Source organism: Oncorhynchus kisutch, unplaced genomic scaffold (assembly GCF_002021735.2).
Source record: "Oncorhynchus kisutch isolate 150728-3 unplaced genomic scaffold, Okis_V2 scaffold2204, whole genome shotgun sequence".
Classification (NCBI taxonomy): domain Eukaryota; kingdom Metazoa; phylum Chordata; class Actinopteri; order Salmoniformes; family Salmonidae; genus Oncorhynchus; species Oncorhynchus kisutch.
In genome coordinates, this window is record NW_022264149.1 from 1 (window position 1) to 17,754 (window position 17,754).

The window sequence follows — 17,754 nt, forward strand, 5'->3', positions numbered from 1 at the left end:
ATACCTACTGGTAAAATGGCTGTCAATGGTCTCTGATATTCTGTTACTCAATAGCTTGATCATTCTGTGTTCTCCAAGGAACATATAATTTATTCTTATTAATCTGGCTTGTATGACAACGTAAATGATGTCAATCTGGCATGAAAAACCTTAGCATTTATAGTTTATCTTGCGAGAAGGACAATGTTGGTTCAGTGTGTGTGTGTGTGTTTTGTGTGTATATGTATGCCTATACGCCATGAAAGTGACTCGCTACTACATCATTCTTCCGGAGTCGTCCCCTAATTATATTGAACTGGCTTGGCGATTATATATTACATTTGTAAAAATGCAGTTGTTTAAATATATATTTATCAGAATATATTTGTGATTGTTGCTGAATTTAATCCTGCCAGATGCCTTTTAATATAATGTTGGACTGACGAACATTGCGCTACATTTTTGCCATTTTAAGGCCATCAAAAAGCAAACAAACATTAGAAAACTACAGGCTACTTCCTTGAAATGTTGCTGCCCTTTCGATGCAAGGTAACACAACCATTGGAAAAATGTGTTTTTGTTTCGTAAACTCCATGTTCATTGGAAGAGAGCACGGACAGCCAGCGATCAAGCGTCAGGGTCATATAAACCACAAGTCTCTGTGGCGCAATTGGTTAGCGCGTTAGACTGTTAATCTAAAGGTGGTGGTTCGAGCCCACCCAGGGACGACAGTGTTTTGTTGCTCCATGATGTGGATGTGACATCCTGGACCTCTAATGAGATTCCCAGTTAATTTGGCATGCTGAGGGTCAATGCCAACACAAGCCTCTCAAGTGCAATCAAACAGTTAGCTTGTTTGACTGTCAATCTCATTCTGGTGCTTCGACACCACCCAGGGATGACATTTTTCAGATTGTAGAGATGTGAACTGACCCTTCCTGACTTGTTGTGAGTTTCCACGAACTATGGCCTGCTGAGGGTCAGTATAACCAAAGTCTCTTTGGTGCAATTTGTTGGCGCGCGTTAGACTCTTAATTAAAAAATTGGTGATTTGAGCCCACCCAGGGATGCTGTCTTTCCGTTTCTAGCGATATGGAAGACCTTCCTGGCCTTACAGTAAGCTTGCTTTTGACCTGCCGTGTTTCCTGTTGTCACATGTGATTGTGTGTTTTTGAACATGAAAGATGACAAGTTACTATACCTACTGGTAAAATGGCTGTCAATGGTCTCTGATCTTCTGTTACTCAATAGCTTGATCATTCTGTGTTCTCTCCAAGGAACATACATTTATTCTTATTAATCTGGCTAGTATGACACGTAAATGATGTCAATCTGGCATGAAAAACTTAGCATTTATAGTTATCTTGCGAGAAGGACAATGTTGGTTCAGTGTGTGTGTGTGTTTTGTGTGTATATGTATGCCTATACGCCATGAAAGTGACTCGCTACTACATCATTCTTCCGGAGTCAGTCCCCTAATTATATTGAACTGGCTTGGCGATTATATATTACATTTGTAAAAAGCAGTTGTTTAAAATATATATTATCAGAATATATTTGTGATTGTGGCTGAATTTAATCCTGCAGATGCCTTTTAATATAATGTGCACTGACGAACATTGCGCTACATTTTTGCCATTTAAAGGCCATTCAAAAAGCAACAAACATTATGAGAACTACAGGGCTACTTCCTTAAAATGTTGCTGCCCTTTCGATGCAAGTAACACAACCATTGGAACAATGTGTTGTTGTTTCGTAAACTCCATGTTCAGTTGGAAGAGAGCACGGACGGCCAGCGATCAAGCGTCTGGGTCATATACATCACAAGTCTCTGTGGCGCAATTGTTAGCTGCGTTAGACTGTTAATCTAAAGGTTGGTGGTTCGAGCCCACCCAGGGACGACAGTGCTTTTGTGCTCCATGATGTGGATGTGACATCCTGGACCTCTAATGAATTCCCATTTAATTTGGCCTGCTGAGGGTCAATGCCAACACAAGCCTCTCAAGTGCAATCAAACAGTTAGCTTGTTTGACTGTCAATCTCAAGTCTGGTGCTTCGACACCACCCAGGGATGACATTTTTCAGATTGTAGAGATGTGAACTGACCCTTCCTGACTTGTTGTGAGTTCCACGAGACTATGGCCTGCTGAGGGTCAGTATAACCACAAGTCTCTTTGGTGCAATTTGTTGGCGCGTTAGACTCTTATTAAAAAAATTGGTGATTTGAGCCCACCAGGGATGCTGTCTTTCCGTTTCTAGCGATATGGAAGACCTTCCTGGCCTTACAGTAAGCTTGCTTTTGACCTGCCGTGTTTCCTGTTGTCACATGTGATTGGTGTGTTGTTGAACATGAAAGATGACAAGTTACTATACCTACTGGTAAAATGGCTGTCAATGGTCTCTGATCTTCTGTACTCAATAGCTTGATCATTCTGTGTTCTCCAGGAACATATCATTTTATTCTTATTAATCTGGCTTGTATGACAACGTAAATGATGTCAATCTGGCATGAAAAACCTTAGCATTTATAGTTATCTTGCGAGAAGGACAATGTTGGTTCAGTGTGTGTGTGTGTTTGTGTGTATATGTATGCCTATACGCCATGAAAGTGACTCGCTACTACATCATTCTTCCGGAGTCAGTCCCCTAATTATTGAACTGGCTTGGCGATTATATATTACATTTGTAAAAATGCAGTTGTTTAAAATATATATTTATCAGAATATATTTGTGATTGTGGCTGAATTTAATCCTGCCAGATGCCTTTTAATATAATGTGGCACTGACGAACATTGCGCTACATTTTTGCCATTTTAAGGCCATTCAAAAGCAAACAAACATTAGAAAACTACAGGGCTACTTCCTTGAAAATGTTGCTGCCTGCTTCGATGCAAGGTAACACAACCATTGGAACAATGTGTTGTTGTTTCGTAAACTCCATGTTCAGTTGGAGAGAGCACGGACGGCCAGCGATCACGTCAGGGTCATATACACCACAAGTCTCTGTGGCGCAATTGGTTAGCGCGTTAGACTGTTAATCTAAAGGTTGGTGGTTCGAGCCCACCCAGGACGACAGTGTTTTGTGCTCCATGATGTGGATGTGACATCCTGGACCTCTAATGAGATTCCCAGTTAATTTGGCCTGCTGAGGGTCAATGCCAACACAAGCCTCTCAAGTGCAATCAAACAGTTAGCTTGTTTGACTGTCAATCTCAAGTTTGGTGCTTCGACACCACCCAGGGATGACATTTTCAGATTGTAGAGATGTGAACTGACCCTTCCTGACTTGTTGTGAGTTTCCACAGAGACTATGGCCTGCTGAGGGTCAGTATAACCACAAGTCTCTTTGGTGCAATTTGTTGGCGCGTTAGACTCTTAATAAAAAAATTGGTGATTTGAGCCCACCCAGGATGCTGTCTTTCCGTTTCTAGCGATATGGAAGACCTTCCTGGCCTTACAGTAAGCTTGCTTTTGACCTGCCGTGTTTCCTGTTGTCACATGTGATTGGTGTGTTGTTGAACATGAAAGATGACAAGTTACTATACCTACTGGTAAATGGCTGTCAATGGTCTCTGATCTTCTGTTACTCAATAGCTTGATCATTCTGTGTTCTCCAAGGAACATACAATTTATTCTTATTAATCTGGCTTGTATGACAACGTAAATGATGTCAATCTGGCATGAAAAACCTTAGCATTTATAGTTATCTTGCGAGAAGGACAATGTTGGTTCAGTGTGTGTGTTGTGTGTTTGTGTATATGTATGCCTATACGCCATGAAAGTGACTCGCTACTACATCATTCTTCCGGAGTCAGTCCCCTAATTATATTGAACTGGCTTGGCGATTATATATTACATTTGTAAAAATGCAGTTGTTTAAAATATATATTTATCAGAATATATTTGTGATTGTGGCTGAATTTAATCCTGCCAGATGCCTTTTAATATAATTTCACTGACGAACATTGCGCTACATTTTTGCCATTTTAAGGCCATTCAAAAAGCAACAAAACATTAGAAAACTACAGGGCTACTTCCTTGAAAATGTTGCTGCCCTTTCGATGCAAGGTAACACAACCATTGGAACAATGTGTTGTTGTTTCGTAAACTCCATGTTCAGTTGGAAGAGAGCACGGACAGCCAGCGATCAAGCGTCAGGGTCATATACCACAAGTCTCTGTGGCGCAATTGGTTAGCGCGTTAGACTGTTAATCTAAAGGTTGGTGGTTCGAGCCCACCCAGGGACGACAGTGTTTTGTGCTCCATGATGTGGATGTGACATCCTGGACCTCTAATGAGATTCCCAGTTATTTGGCCTGCTGAGGGTCAATGCCAACACAAGCCTCTCAAGTGCAATCAAACAGTTAGCTTGTTTGACTGTCAATCTCAAGTCTGGTGCTTCGACACCACCCAGGGATGACATTTTTCAGATTGTAGAGATGTGAACTGACCCTTCCTGACTTGTTGTGAGTTTCCACGAGACTATGGCCTGCTGAGGGTCAGTATAACCACAAGTCTCTTTGGTGCAATTTGTTGCGCGTTAGACTCTTAATAAAAAAATTGGTGATTTGAGCCACCCAGGGATGCTGTCTTTTCCGTTTCTAGCGATATGGAAGACCTTCCTGGCCTTACAGTAAGCTTGCTTTTGACCTGCTGTGTTTCCTGTTGTCACATGTGATTGGTGTGTTGTTGAACATGAAAGATGACAAGTTACTATACCTACTGGTAAAATGGCTGTCAATGGTCTCTGATCTTCTGTTACTCAATAGCTTGATCATTCTGTGTTCTCCAAGGAACATATATTTATTCTTATTAATCTGGCTTGTATGACAACGTAAATGATGTCAATCTGGCATGAAAACCTTAGCATTTATATTATCTTGCGAGAAGGACAATGTTGGTTCAGTGTGTGGTGTTGTTTGTGTGTATATGTATGCCTATACGCCATGAAAGTGACTCGCTACTACATCATTCTTCCGGAGTCATCCCCCTAATTATATTGAACTGGCTTGGCGATTAATATTACATTTGTAAAAATGCAGTTGTTAAAATATTATTTATCAGAATATATTTTGATTGTGGCTGAATTTAATCCTGCCAGTGCCTTTTAATATAAGTTGGACTGACGAACATTGCGCTACATTTTTGCCATTTTTAAGGCCATGCAAAAAGCAAACAAACATTATAAAACTACAGGGCTACTTCCTTGAAAATGTTGCTGCCCTTTCGATGCAAGGTACACACAACCATTGGAACAATGTGTTGTTGTTTTGTAAACTTCATGTGTTCCAGTTGGAAGAGAGCACGGACGGCCAGCGATCAGCGTCTGGGTCAAATACAACCCACAAGTCTCTGTGGCGGCAATTGGTTAGCGCGTTAGACTGTTAATCTAAAGGTTGGTGGTTTGATCCCACCCAGGGACGACAGTGTTTTGTGCTCCATGATGTGGATGTGACATCCTGGACCTCTAATGAGATTCCCAGTTAATTTGGCCTGCTGAGGGTCAATGCCAACACAAGCCTATCAAGTGCAATCAAATAGTTAGGCTTGTTTGACTGTCAATCTCAAGTCTGGTGCTTCGACACCACCCAGGGATGACATTGTTCAGATTGTAGAGATGTGAACTGACCCTTCCTGACTTGTTGTGAGTTTCCACGAGACTATGGCCTGCTGAGGGTCAGTATAACCACAAGTCTCTTGGTGCAATTTGTTGGCGCGTTAGACTCTTAATTAAAAAATTGGTGATTTGAGCCCACCCAGGGATGCTGTCTTTCCGTTTCTAGCGATATGGAAGACCTTCCTGGCCTTATTGTAAGCTTGCTTTTGACCTGCCGTGTTTCCTGTTGTCACATGTGATTGGTGTGTTGTTGAACATGAAAGATGACAAGTTACTATACCTACTGGTAAAATGGCTGTCAATGGTCTCTGATATTCTGTTACTCAATAGCTTGATCATTCTGTGTTCTCCAAGGAACATATTATTTATTCTTATTAATCTGGCTTATATGACAACGTAAATGATGTCAATCTGGCATGAAAAACATTAGCATTTATAGTTATCTTGCGAGAAGGACAATGTTGGTTCAGTGTGTTTGTGTGTTTGTGCGTATATGTATGCCTATACGCCATGAAAGTGACTCGCTACTACATCATTCTTCCGGAGTCAGTCCCTAATTATATTGAACTGGCTTGGAGATTAAATATTACATTTGTAAAAATGCAGTTGTTTAAAATAAAATTTATCAGAATATATTTGTGATTGTGGCTGAATTTAATCCTGCCAGATGCCTTTTAATATAATGTTGCACTGACGAACATTGCGCTACATTTTTGCCATTTTAAGGCCATTCAAAAAGCAAACAAACATTAGAAAACTACAGGGCTACTTCCTTGAAAATGTTGCTGCCCTTTCGATGCAGGTAACACAACCATTGGAACAATGTGTTGTTGTTTTGTAAACTTCATGTTCAGTTGGAAGAGAGCACGGACGGCCAGCGATCAAGCGTCTGGGTCATATACACCACAAGTCTCTGTGGCGCAATTGGTTAGCGCGTTAGACTGTTAATCTAAAGGTTGGTGGTTTGATCCCACCCAGGGACGACAGTGTTTTGTGCTCCATGATGTGGATGTGACATCCTGGACCTCTAATGAGATTCCCAGTTAATTTGGCCTGCTGAGGGTCAATGCCAACACAAGCCTATCAAGTGCAATCAAATAGGTAGCTTGTTTGACTGTCAATCTCAAGTCTGGTGCTTCGACACCACCTAGGGATCACATTTTTCAGATTGTAGAGATGTGAACTGACCCTTCCTGACTTGTTGTGAGTTTCCACGAGACTATGGCCTGCTGAGGGTCAGTATAACCACAAGTCTCTTTGGTGCAATTTGTTGTGCGTTAGACTCTTAATTAAAAAATTGGTGATTTGAGCCCACACAGGGATGCTGTCTTTCCGTTTCTAGCGATATGGAAGACCTTCCTGGCCTTACAGTAAGCTTGCTTTTGACCTGCCGTGTTTCCTGTTGTCACATGTGATTGGTGTGTTGTTGAACATGAAAGATGACAAGTTACTATACCTACTGGTAAAATGTCTGTCAATGGTCTCTGATCTTCTGTTACTCAATAGCTTGATCATTCTGTGTTCTCCAAGGAACTTATAATTTATTCTTATTAATCTGGCTTGTATGACAACGTAAATGATGTCAATCTGGCATGAAAAACCTTAGCATTTATAGTTATCTTGCGAGAAGGACAATGTTGGTTCAGTGTGTGTGTGTGTTTGTGTGTATATGTATGCCTATACGCCATGAAAGTGATTCGCTACTACATCATTCTTCCGGAGTCAGTCCCCCTAATTATATTGAACTGGCTTGGCGATTATATATTACATTTGTAAAAATGCAGTTGTTTAAAATATATATTTATCAGAATATATTTGTGATTGTGGCTGAATTTAATCCTGCCAGATGCCTTTTAATATAATGTTGGACTGACGAACATTGCGCTACATTTTTGCCATTTTAAGGCCATTCAAAAAGCAAACAAACATTAGAAAACTACAGGGCTACTTCCTTGAAAATGTTGCTGCCCTTTCGATGCAAGGTAACACAACCATTGGAACAATGTGTTGTTGTTTTGTAAACTTCATGTTCAGTTGGAAGAGAGCACGGACGGCCAGCGATCAAGCGTCTGGGTCATATACACCACAAGTCTCTTTGGTGCAATTGGTTAGAGCATCAGACTGCTAATCTAAAGGTGTGGTGTTTGAGCCCACCCAGGGTCAACAGTGTTTTGTGCTCCATGATGTGGATGTGACATCCTGGACCTCTAATGAGATTCCCAGTTCATTTGGCCTGCTGAGGGTCAATGCCAACACTAGGCTATCAAGTGCAATCAAATAGTTAGCTTGTTTGACTGTCAATCTCAAGTCTGGTGCTTCGACACCACCCAGGGATGACATTGTTCAGATTGTAGAGATGTGAACTGACCCTTCCTGACTTGTTGTGAGTTTCCACGAGACTATGGCCTGCTGAGGGGCAGTATAACCACAAGTCTCTTTGGTGCAATTTGTTGGCGCGTTAGACTCTTAATTAAAAAAATTGGTGATTTGAGCCCACCCAGGGGATGCTGTCTTTCCGTTTCTAGCGATATGGAAGACCTTCCTGGCCTTATTGTAAGCTTGCTTTTGACCTGCCCGTGTTTCCTGTTGTCACATGTGATTGGTGTGTTGTTGAACATGAAAGATGACAAGTTACTATACCTACTGGTAAAATGGCTGTCAATGGTCTCTGATATTCTGTTACTCAATAGCTTGATCATTCTGTGTTCTCCAAGGAACATATTATTTATTCTTATTAATCTGGCTTATATGACAACGTAAATGATGTCAATCTGGCATGAAAAACATTAGCATTTATAGTTATCTTGCGAGAAGGACAATGTTGGTTCAGTGTGTTTGTGTGTTTGTGCGTATATGTATGCTATACGCCATGAAAGTGACTCGCTACTACATCATTCTTCCGGAGTCAGTCCCCTAATTATATTGACTGGCTTGAGATTAAATATTACATTTGTAAAAATGCAGTTGTTTAAAATATATATTTATCAGAATATATTGTGATTGTGGCTGAATTTAATCCTGCCAGATGCCTTTTAATATAATGTTGCACTGACGAACATTGCGCTACATTTTTGCCATTTTAAGGCCATTCAAAAAGCAAACAAACATTAGAAAACTACAGGGCTACTTCCTTGAAAATGTTGCTTGCCCTTTCGATGCAAGGTAACACAACCATTGGAACAATGTGTTGTTGTTTTGTAAACTTCATGTTCAGTTGGAAGAGAGCACGGACGGCCAGCGATCAAGCGTCTGGGTCATATACACCACAAGTCTCTGTGGCGCAATTGGTTAGCGCGTTAGACTGTTAATCTAAAGGTTGGTGGTTTGATCCCACCCAGGGACGACAGTGTTTTGTGCTCCATGATGTGGATGTGACATCCTGGACCTCTAATGAGATTCCCAGTTAATTTGGCCTGCTGAGGGTCAATGCCAACACAAGCCTATCAAGTGCAATCAAATAGTTAGCTTGTTTGACTGTCAATCTCAAGTCTGGTGCTTCGACACCACCCTAGGGATGACATTTTTCAGATTGTAGAGATGTGAACTGACCCTTCCTGACTTGTTGTGAGTTTCCACGAGACTATGGCCTGCTGAGGGTCAGTATAACCACAAGTCTCTTTGGTGCAATTTGTTGGCGCGTTAGACTCTTAATTAAAAAATTGGTGATTTGAGCCCACCCAGGGATGCTGTCTTTCCGTTTCTAGCGATATGGAAGACCTTCCTGGCCTTACAGTAAGCTTGCTTTTGACCTGCCGTGTTTCCTGTTGTCACATGTGATTGGTGTGTTGTTGAACATGAAAGATGACAAGTTACTATACCTACTGGTAAAATGGCTGTCAATGGTCTCTGATCTTCTGTTACTCAATAGCTTGATCATTCTGTGTTCTCCAAGGAACTTATAATTTATTCTTATTAATCTGGCTTGTATGACAACGTAAATGATGTCAATCTGGCATGAAAAACCTTAGCATTTATAGTTATCTTGCGAGAAGGACAATGTTGGTTCAGTGTGTGTGTGTGTGTTTGTGTGTATATGTATGCCTATACGCCATGAAAGTGACTCGCTACTACATCATTCTTCCGGAGTCAGTCCCCTAATTATATTGAACTGGCTTGGCGATTATATATTACATTTGTAAAAATGCAGTTGTTTAAAATATATATTTATCAGAATATATTTGTGATTGTGGCTGAATTTAATCCTGCCAGATGCCTTTTAATATAATGTTGCACTGACGAACATTGCGCTACATTTTTGCCATTTTAAGGCCATTCAAAAAGCAAACAAACATTAGAAAACTACAGGGCTACTTCCTTGAAAATGTTGCTGCCCTTTCGATGCAAGGTAACACAACCATTGGACAAATGTGTTGTTGTTTCGTAAACTCCATGTTCAGTTGGAAGAGAGCACGGACAGCCAGCGATCAAGCGTCTGGGTCATATACACCACAAGTCTCTGTGGCGCAATTGGTTAGCGCGTTAGACTGTTAATCTAAAGGTTGGTGGTTTCGAGCCCACCCAGGGACGACAGTGTTTTGTGCTCCATGATGTGGATGTGACATCCTGGACCTCTAATGAGATTCCCAGTTAATTTGGCATGCTGAGGGTCAATGCCAACACAAGCCTCTCAAGTGCAATCAAACAGTTAGCTTGTTTGACTGTCAATCTCAAGTCTGGTGCTTCGACACCACCCAGGGATGACATTTTTCAGATTGTAGAGATGTGAACTGACCCTTCCTGACTTGTTGTGAGTTTCCACGAGACTATGGCCTGCTGAGGGTCAGTATAACCACAACTCTCTTTGGTGCAATTTGTTGGCGCGTTAGACTCTTAATAAAAAAATTGGTGATTTGAGCCCACCCAGGGATGCTGTCTTTCCGTTTCTAGCGATATGGAAGACCTTCCTGGCCTTACAGTAAGCTTGCTTTTGACCTGCCGTGTTTCCTGTTGTCACATGTGATTGGTGTGTTGTTGAACATGAAAGATGACATGTTACTATACCTACTGGTAAAATGGCTGTCAATGGTCTCTGATCTTCTGTTACTCAATAGCTTGATCATTCTGTGTTCTCCAAGGAACATACAATTTATTCTTATTAATCTGGCTTGTATGACAACGTAAATGATGTCAATCTGGCATGAAAAACCTTAGCATTTATAGTTATCTTGCGAGAAGGACAATGTTGGTTCAGTGTGTGTGTGTGTGTTTGTGTGTATATGTATGCCTATACGCCATGAAAGTGACTCGCTACTACATCATTCTTCCGGAGTCAGTCCCCTAATTATATTGAACTGGCTTGGCGATTATATATTACATTTGTAAAAATGCAGTTGTTTAAAATATATATTTATCAGAATATATTTGTGATTGTGGCTGAATTTAATCCTGCCAGATGCCTTTTAATATAATTTTGGACTGACGAACATTGCGCTACATTTTTGCCATTTTAAGGCCATTCAAAAAGCAAACAAACATTAGAAAACTACAGGGCTACTTCCTTGAAAATGTTGCTGCCCTTTCGATGCAAGGTAACACAACCATTGGACAAATGTGTTGTTGTTTCGTAAACTCCATGTTCAGTTGGAAGAGAGCACGGACAGCCAGCGATCAAGCGTCAGGGTCATATACATCACAAGTCTCTGTGGCGCAATTGGTTAGCGCGTTAGACTGTTAATCTAAAGGTTGGTGGTTCGAGCCCACCCAGGGACGACAGTGTTTTGTGCTCCATGATGTGGATGTGACATCCTGGACCTCTAATGAGATTCCCAGTTAATTTGGCATGCTGAGGGTCAATGCCAACACAAGCCTCTCAAGTGCAATCAAACAGTTAGCTTGTTTGACTGTCAATCTCAAGTCTGGTGCTTCGACACCACCCAGGGATGACATTTTTCAGATTGTAGAGATGTGAACTGACCCTTCCTGACTTGTTGTGAGTTTCCACGAGACTATGGCCTGCTGAGGGTCAGTATAACCACAACTCTCTTTGGTGCAATTTGTTGGCGCGTTAGACTCTTAATAAAAAAATTGGTGATTTGAGCCCACCCATGGATGCTGTCTTTCCGTTTCTAGCGATATGGAAGACCTTCCTGGCCTTACAGTAAGCTTGCTTTTGACCTGCCGTGTTTCCTGTTGTCACATGTGATTGGTGTGTTGTTGAACATGAAAGATGACATGTTACTATACCTACTGGTAAAATGGCTGTCAATGGTCTCTGATCTTCTGTTACTCAATAGCTTGATCATTCTGTGTTCTCCAAGGAACATACAATTTATTCTTATTAATCTGGCTTGTATGACAACGTAAATGATGTCAATCTGGCATGAAAAACCTTAGCATTTATAGTTATCTTGCGAGAAGGACAATGTTGGTTCAGTGTGTGTGTGTGTGTTTGTGTGTATATGTATGCCTATACGCCATGAAAGTGACTCGCTACTACATCATTCTTCCGGAGTCAGTCCCCTAATTATATTGAACTGGCTTGGCGATTATATATTACATTTGTAAAAATGCAGTTGTTTAAAATATATATTTATCAGAATATATTTGTGATTGTGGCTGAATTTAATCCTGCCAGATGCCTTTTAATATAATTTTGGACTGACGAACATTGCGCTACATTTTTGCCATTTTAAGGCCATTCAAAAAGCAAACAAACATTAGAAAACTACAGGGCTACTTCCTTGAAAATGTTGCTGCCCTTTCGATGCAAGGTAACACAACCATTGGACAAATGTGTTGTTGTTTCGTAAACTCCATGTTCAGTTGGAAGAGAGCACGGACAGCCAGCGATCAAGCGTCAGGGTCATATACATCACAAGTCTCTGTGGCGCAATTGGTTAGCGCGTTAGACTGTTAATCTAAAGGTTGGTGGTTCGAGCCCACCCAGGGACGACAGTGTTTTGTGCTCCATGATGTGGATGTGACATCCTGGACCTCTAATGAGATTCCCAGTTAATTTGGCATGCTGAGGGTCAATGCCAACACAAGCCTCTCAAGTGCAATCAAACAGTTAGCTTGTTTGACTGTCAATCTCAAGTCTGGTGCTTCGACACCACCCAGGGATGACATTTTTCAGATTGTAGAGATGTGAACTGACCCTTCCTGACTTGTTGTGAGTTTCCACGAGACTATGGCCTGCTGAGGGTCAGTATAACCACAACTCTCTTTGGTGCAATTTGTTGGCGCGTTAGACTCTTAATAAAAAAATTGGTGATTTGAGCCCACCCATGGATGCTGTCTTTCCGTTTCTAGCGATATGGAAGACCTTCCTGGCCTTACAGTAAGCTTGCTTTTGACCTGCCGTGTTTCCTGTTGTCACATGTGATTGGTGTGTTGTTGAACATGAAAGATGACATGTTACTATACCTACTGGTAAAATGGCTGTCAATGGTCTCTGATCTTCTGTTACTCAATAGCTTGATCATTCTGTGTTCTCCAAGGAACATACAATTTATTCTTATTAATCTGGCTTGTATGACAACGTAAATGATGTCAATCTGGCATGAAAAACCTTAGCATTTATAGTTATCTTGCGAGAAGGACAATGTTGGTTCAGTGTGTGTGTGTGTGTTTGTGTGTATATGTATGCCTATACGCCATGAAAGTGACTCGCTACTACATCATTCTTCCGGAGTCAGTCCCCTAATTATATTGAACTGGCTTGGCGATTATATATTACATTTGTAAAAATGCAGTTGTTTAAAATATATATTTATCAGAATATATTTGTGATTGTGGCTGAATTTAATCCTGCCAGATGCCTTTTAATATAATTTTGGACTGACGAACATTGCGCTACATTTTTGCCATTTTAAGGCCATTCAAAAAGCAAACAAACATTAGAAAACTACAGGGCTACTTCCTTGAAAATGTTGCTGCCCTTTCGATGCAAGGTAACACAACCATTGGACAAATGTGTTGTTGTTTCGTAAACTCCATGTTCAGTTGGAAGAGAGCACGGACAGCCAGCGATCAAGCGTCAGGGTCATATACATCACAAGTCTCTGTGGCGCAATTGGTTAGCGCGTTAGACTGTTAATCTAAAGGTTGGTGGTTCGAGCCCACCCAGGGACGACAGTGTTTTGTGCTCCATGATGTGGATGTGACATCCTGGACCTCTAATGAGATTCCCAGTTAATTTGGCATGCTGAGGGTCAATGCCAACACAAGCCTCTCAAGTGCAATCAAACAGTTAGCTTGTTTGACTGTCAATCTCAAGTCTGGTGCTTCGACACCACCCAGGGATGACATTTTTCAGATTGTAGAGATGTGAACTGACCCTTCCTGACTTGTTGTGAGTTTCCACGAGACTATGGCCTGCTGAGGGTCAGTATAACCACAACTCTCTTTGGTGCAATTTGTTGGCGCGTTAGACTCTTAATAAAAAAATTGGTGATTTGAGCCCACCCATGGATGCTGTCTTTCCGTTTCTAGCGATATGGAAGACCTTCCTGGCCTTACAGTAAGCTTGCTTTTGACCTGCCGTGTTTCCTGTTGTCACATGTGATTGGTGTGTTGTTGAACATGAAAGATGACATGTTACTATACCTACTGGTAAAATGGCTGTCAATGGTCTCTGATCTTCTGTTACTCAATAGCTTGATCATTCTGTGTTCTCCAAGGAACATACAATTTATTCTTATTAATCTGGCTTGTATGACAACGTAAATGATGTCAATCTGGCATGAAAAACCTTAGCATTTATAGTTATCTTGCGAGAAGGACAATGTTGGTTCAGTGTGTGTGTGTGTGTTTGTGTGTATATGTATGCCTATACGCCATGAAAGTGACTCGCTACTACATCATTCTTCCGGAGTCAGTCCCCTAATTATATTGAACTGGCTTGGCGATTATATATTACATTTGTAAAAATGCAGTTGTTTAAAATATATATTTATCAGAATATATTTGTGATTGTGGCTGAATTTAATCCTGCCAGATGCCTTTTAATATAATTTTGGACTGACGAACATTGCGCTACATTTTTGCCATTTTAAGGCCATTCAAAAAGCAAACAAACATTAGAAAACTACAGGGCTACTTCCTTGAAAATGTTGCTGCCCTTTCGATGCAAGGTAACACAACCATTGGACAAATGTGTTGTTGTTTCGTAAACTCCATGTTCAGTTGGAAGAGAGCACGGACAGCCAGCGATCAAGCGTCAGGGTCATATACATCACAAGTCTCTGTGGCGCAATTGGTTAGCGCGTTAGACTGTTAATCTAAAGGTTGGTGGTTCGAGCCCACCCAGGGACGACAGTGTTTTGTGCTCCATGATGTGGATGTGACATCCTGGACCTCTAATGAGATTCCCAGTTAATTTGGCATGCTGAGGGTCAATGCCAACACAAGCCTCTCAAGTGCAATCAAACAGTTAGCTTGTTTGACTGTCAATCTCAAGTCTGGTGCTTCGACACCACCCAGGGATGACATTTTTCAGATTGTAGAGATGTGAACTGACCCTTCCTGACTTGTTGTGAGTTTCCACGAGACTATGGCCTGCTGAGGGTCAGTATAACCACAACTCTCTTTGGTGCAATTTGTTGGCGCGTTAGACTCTTAATAAAAAAATTGGTGATTTGAGCCCACCCATGGATGCTGTCTTTCCGTTTCTAGCGATATGGAAGACCTTCCTGGCCTTACAGTAAGCTTGCTTTTGACCTGCCGTGTTTCCTGTTGTCACATGTGATTGGTGTGTTGTTGAACATGAAAGATGACATGTTACTATACCTACTGGTAAAATGGCTGTCAATGGTCTCTGATCTTCTGTTACTCAATAGCTTGATCATTCTGTGTTCTCCAAGGAACATACAATTTATTCTTATTAATCTGGCTTGTATGACAACGTAAATGATGTCAATCTGGCATGAAAAACCTTAGCATTTATAGTTATCTTGCGAGAAGGACAATGTTGGTTCAGTGTGTGTGTGTGTGTTTGTGTGTATATGTATGCCTATACGCCATGAAAGTGACTCGCTACTACATCATTCTTCCGGAGTCAGTCCCCTAATTATATTGAACTGGCTTGGCGATTATATATTACATTTGTAAAAATGCAGTTGTTTAAAATATATATTTATCAGAATATATTTGTGATTGTGGCTGAATTTAATCCTGCCAGATGCCTTTTAATATAATTTTGGACTGACGAACATTGCGCTACATTTTTGCCATTTTAAGGCCATTCAAAAAGCAAACAAACATTAGAAAACTACAGGGCTACTTCCTTGAAAATGTTGCTGCCCTTTCGATGCAAGGTAACACAACCATTGGACAAATGTGTTGTTGTTTCGTAAACTCCATGTTCAGTTGGAAGAGAGCACGGACAGCCAGCGATCAAGCGTCAGGGTCATATACATCACAAGTCTCTGTGGCGCAATTGGTTAGCGCGTTAGACTGTTAATCTAAAGGTTGGTGGTTCGAGCCCACCCAGGGACGACAGTGTTTTGTGCTCCATGATGTGGATGTGACATCCTGGACCTCTAATGAGATTCCCAGTTAATTTGGCATGCTGAGGGTCAATGCCAACACAAGCCTCTCAAGTGCAATCAAACAGTTAGCTTGTTTGACTGTCAATCTCAAGTCTGGTGCTTCGACACCACCCAGGGATGACATTTTTCAGATTGTAGAGATGTGAACTGACCCTTCCTGACTTGTTGTGAGTTTCCACGAGACTATGGCCTGCTGAGGGTCAGTATAACCACAACTCTCTTTGGTGCAATTTGTTGGCGCGTTAGACTCTTAATAAAAAAATTGGTGATTTGAGCCCACCCATGGATGCTGTCTTTCCGTTTCTAGCGATATGGAAGACCTTCCTGGCCTTACAGTAAGCTTGCTTTTGACCTGCCGTGTTTCCTGTTGTCACATGTGATTGGTGTGTTGTTGAACATGAAAGATGACATGTTACTATACCTACTGGTAAAATGGCTGTCAATGGTCTCTGATCTTCTGTTACTCAATAGCTTGATCATTCTGTGTTCTCCAAGGAACATACAATTTATTCTTATTAATCTGGCTTGTATGACAACGTAAATGATGTCAATCTGGCATGAAAAACCTTAGCATTTATAGTTATCTTGCGAGAAGGACAATGTTGGTTCAGTGTGTGTGTGTGTGTTTGTGTGTATATGTATGCCTATACGCCATGAAAGTGACTCGCTACTACATCATTCTTCCGGAGTCAGTCCCCTAATTATATTGAACTGGCTTGGCGATTATATATTACATTTGTAAAAATGCAGTTGTTTAAAATATATATTTATCAGAATATATTTGTGATTGTGGCTGAATTTAATCCTGCCAGATGCCTTTTAATATAATTTTGGACTGACGAACATTGCGCTACATTTTTGCCATTTTAAGGCCATTCAAAAAGCAAACAAACATTAGAAAACTACAGGGCTACTTCCTTGAAAATGTTGCTGCCCTTTCGATGCAAGGTAACACAACCATTGGACAAATGTGTTGTTGTTTCGTAAACTCCATGTTCAGTTGGAAGAGAGCACGGACAGCCAGCGATCAAGCGTCAGGGTCATATACATCACAAGTCTCTGTGGCGCAATTGGTTAGCGCGTTAGACTGTTAATCTAAAGGTTGGTGGTTCGAGCCCACCCAGGGACGACAGTGTTTTGTGCTCCATGATGTGGATGTGACATCCTGGACCTCTAATGAGATTCCCAGTTAATTTGGCATGCTGAGGGTCAATGCCAACACAAGCCTCTCAAGTGCAATCAAACAGTTAGCTTGTTTGACTGTCAATCTCAAGTCTGGTGCTTCGACACCACCCAGGGATGACATTTTTCAGATTGTAGAGATGTGAACTGACCCTTCCTGACTTGTTGTGAGTTTCCACGAGACTATGGCCTGCTGAGGGTCAGTATAACCACAACTCTCTTTGGTGCAATTTGTTGGCGCGTTAGACTCTTAATAAAAAAATTGGTGATTTGAGCCCACCCATGGATGCTGTCTTTCCGTTTCTAGCGATATGGAAGACCTTCCTGGCCTTACAGTAAGCTTGCTTTTGACCTGCCGTGTTTCCTGTTGTCACATGTGATTGGTGTGTTGTTGAACATGAAAGATGACATGTTACTATACCTACTGGTAAAATGGCTGTCAATGGTCTCTGATCTTCTGTTACTCAATAGCTTGATCATTCTGTG

The 17,754-nt window shown here is 41.2% G+C and overlaps 14 non-coding genes across 14 annotated transcripts; all 14 read left to right on the top strand.

The window, feature by feature from the left end:
• The first annotated feature begins 634 nt into the window (after nucleotides 1–634).
• Nucleotides 635–707, top strand: trnan-guu (transfer RNA asparagine (anticodon GUU)). Its single transcript has one exon. It is a non-coding gene; the product is annotated as a tRNA-Asn (tRNA).
• Nucleotides 708–1,806: 1,099 nt separating this feature from the next.
• On the top strand, nucleotides 1,807–1,880 carry trnan-guu (transfer RNA asparagine (anticodon GUU)). The gene has a single exon. It is a non-coding gene; the product is annotated as a tRNA-Asn (tRNA).
• Nucleotides 1,881–2,978: 1,098 nt separating this feature from the next.
• Nucleotides 2,979–3,051, top strand: trnan-guu (transfer RNA asparagine (anticodon GUU)). The gene has a single exon. It is a non-coding gene; the product is annotated as a tRNA-Asn (tRNA).
• A 1,101-nt stretch (nucleotides 3,052–4,152) lies between these two features.
• On the top strand, nucleotides 4,153–4,226 carry trnan-guu (transfer RNA asparagine (anticodon GUU)). The gene has a single exon. It is a non-coding gene; the product is annotated as a tRNA-Asn (tRNA).
• Nucleotides 4,227–5,327: 1,101 nt separating this feature from the next.
• Nucleotides 5,328–5,402, top strand: trnan-guu (transfer RNA asparagine (anticodon GUU)). Its single transcript has one exon. It is a non-coding gene; the product is annotated as a tRNA-Asn (tRNA).
• Nucleotides 5,403–6,505: 1,103 nt separating this feature from the next.
• On the top strand, nucleotides 6,506–6,579 carry trnan-guu (transfer RNA asparagine (anticodon GUU)). The gene has a single exon. It is a non-coding gene; the product is annotated as a tRNA-Asn (tRNA).
• Nucleotides 6,580–8,865: 2,286 nt separating this feature from the next.
• Nucleotides 8,866–8,939, top strand: trnan-guu (transfer RNA asparagine (anticodon GUU)). The gene has a single exon. It is a non-coding gene; the product is annotated as a tRNA-Asn (tRNA).
• Nucleotides 8,940–10,048: 1,109 nt separating this feature from the next.
• On the top strand, nucleotides 10,049–10,123 carry trnan-guu (transfer RNA asparagine (anticodon GUU)). The gene has a single exon. It is a non-coding gene; the product is annotated as a tRNA-Asn (tRNA).
• Nucleotides 10,124–11,231: 1,108 nt separating this feature from the next.
• On the top strand, nucleotides 11,232–11,305 carry trnan-guu (transfer RNA asparagine (anticodon GUU)). Its single transcript has one exon. It is a non-coding gene; the product is annotated as a tRNA-Asn (tRNA).
• A 1,108-nt stretch (nucleotides 11,306–12,413) lies between these two features.
• On the top strand, nucleotides 12,414–12,487 carry trnan-guu (transfer RNA asparagine (anticodon GUU)). Its single transcript has one exon. It is a non-coding gene; the product is annotated as a tRNA-Asn (tRNA).
• Nucleotides 12,488–13,595: 1,108 nt separating this feature from the next.
• trnan-guu (transfer RNA asparagine (anticodon GUU)) lies at nucleotides 13,596–13,669 on the top strand. Its single transcript has one exon. It is a non-coding gene; the product is annotated as a tRNA-Asn (tRNA).
• Nucleotides 13,670–14,777: 1,108 nt separating this feature from the next.
• On the top strand, nucleotides 14,778–14,851 carry trnan-guu (transfer RNA asparagine (anticodon GUU)). Its single transcript has one exon. It is a non-coding gene; the product is annotated as a tRNA-Asn (tRNA).
• A 1,108-nt stretch (nucleotides 14,852–15,959) lies between these two features.
• trnan-guu (transfer RNA asparagine (anticodon GUU)) lies at nucleotides 15,960–16,033 on the top strand. The gene has a single exon. It is a non-coding gene; the product is annotated as a tRNA-Asn (tRNA).
• Nucleotides 16,034–17,141: 1,108 nt separating this feature from the next.
• Nucleotides 17,142–17,215, top strand: trnan-guu (transfer RNA asparagine (anticodon GUU)). Its single transcript has one exon. It is a non-coding gene; the product is annotated as a tRNA-Asn (tRNA).
• The last annotated feature ends 539 nt before the right edge of the window (nucleotides 17,216–17,754 follow it).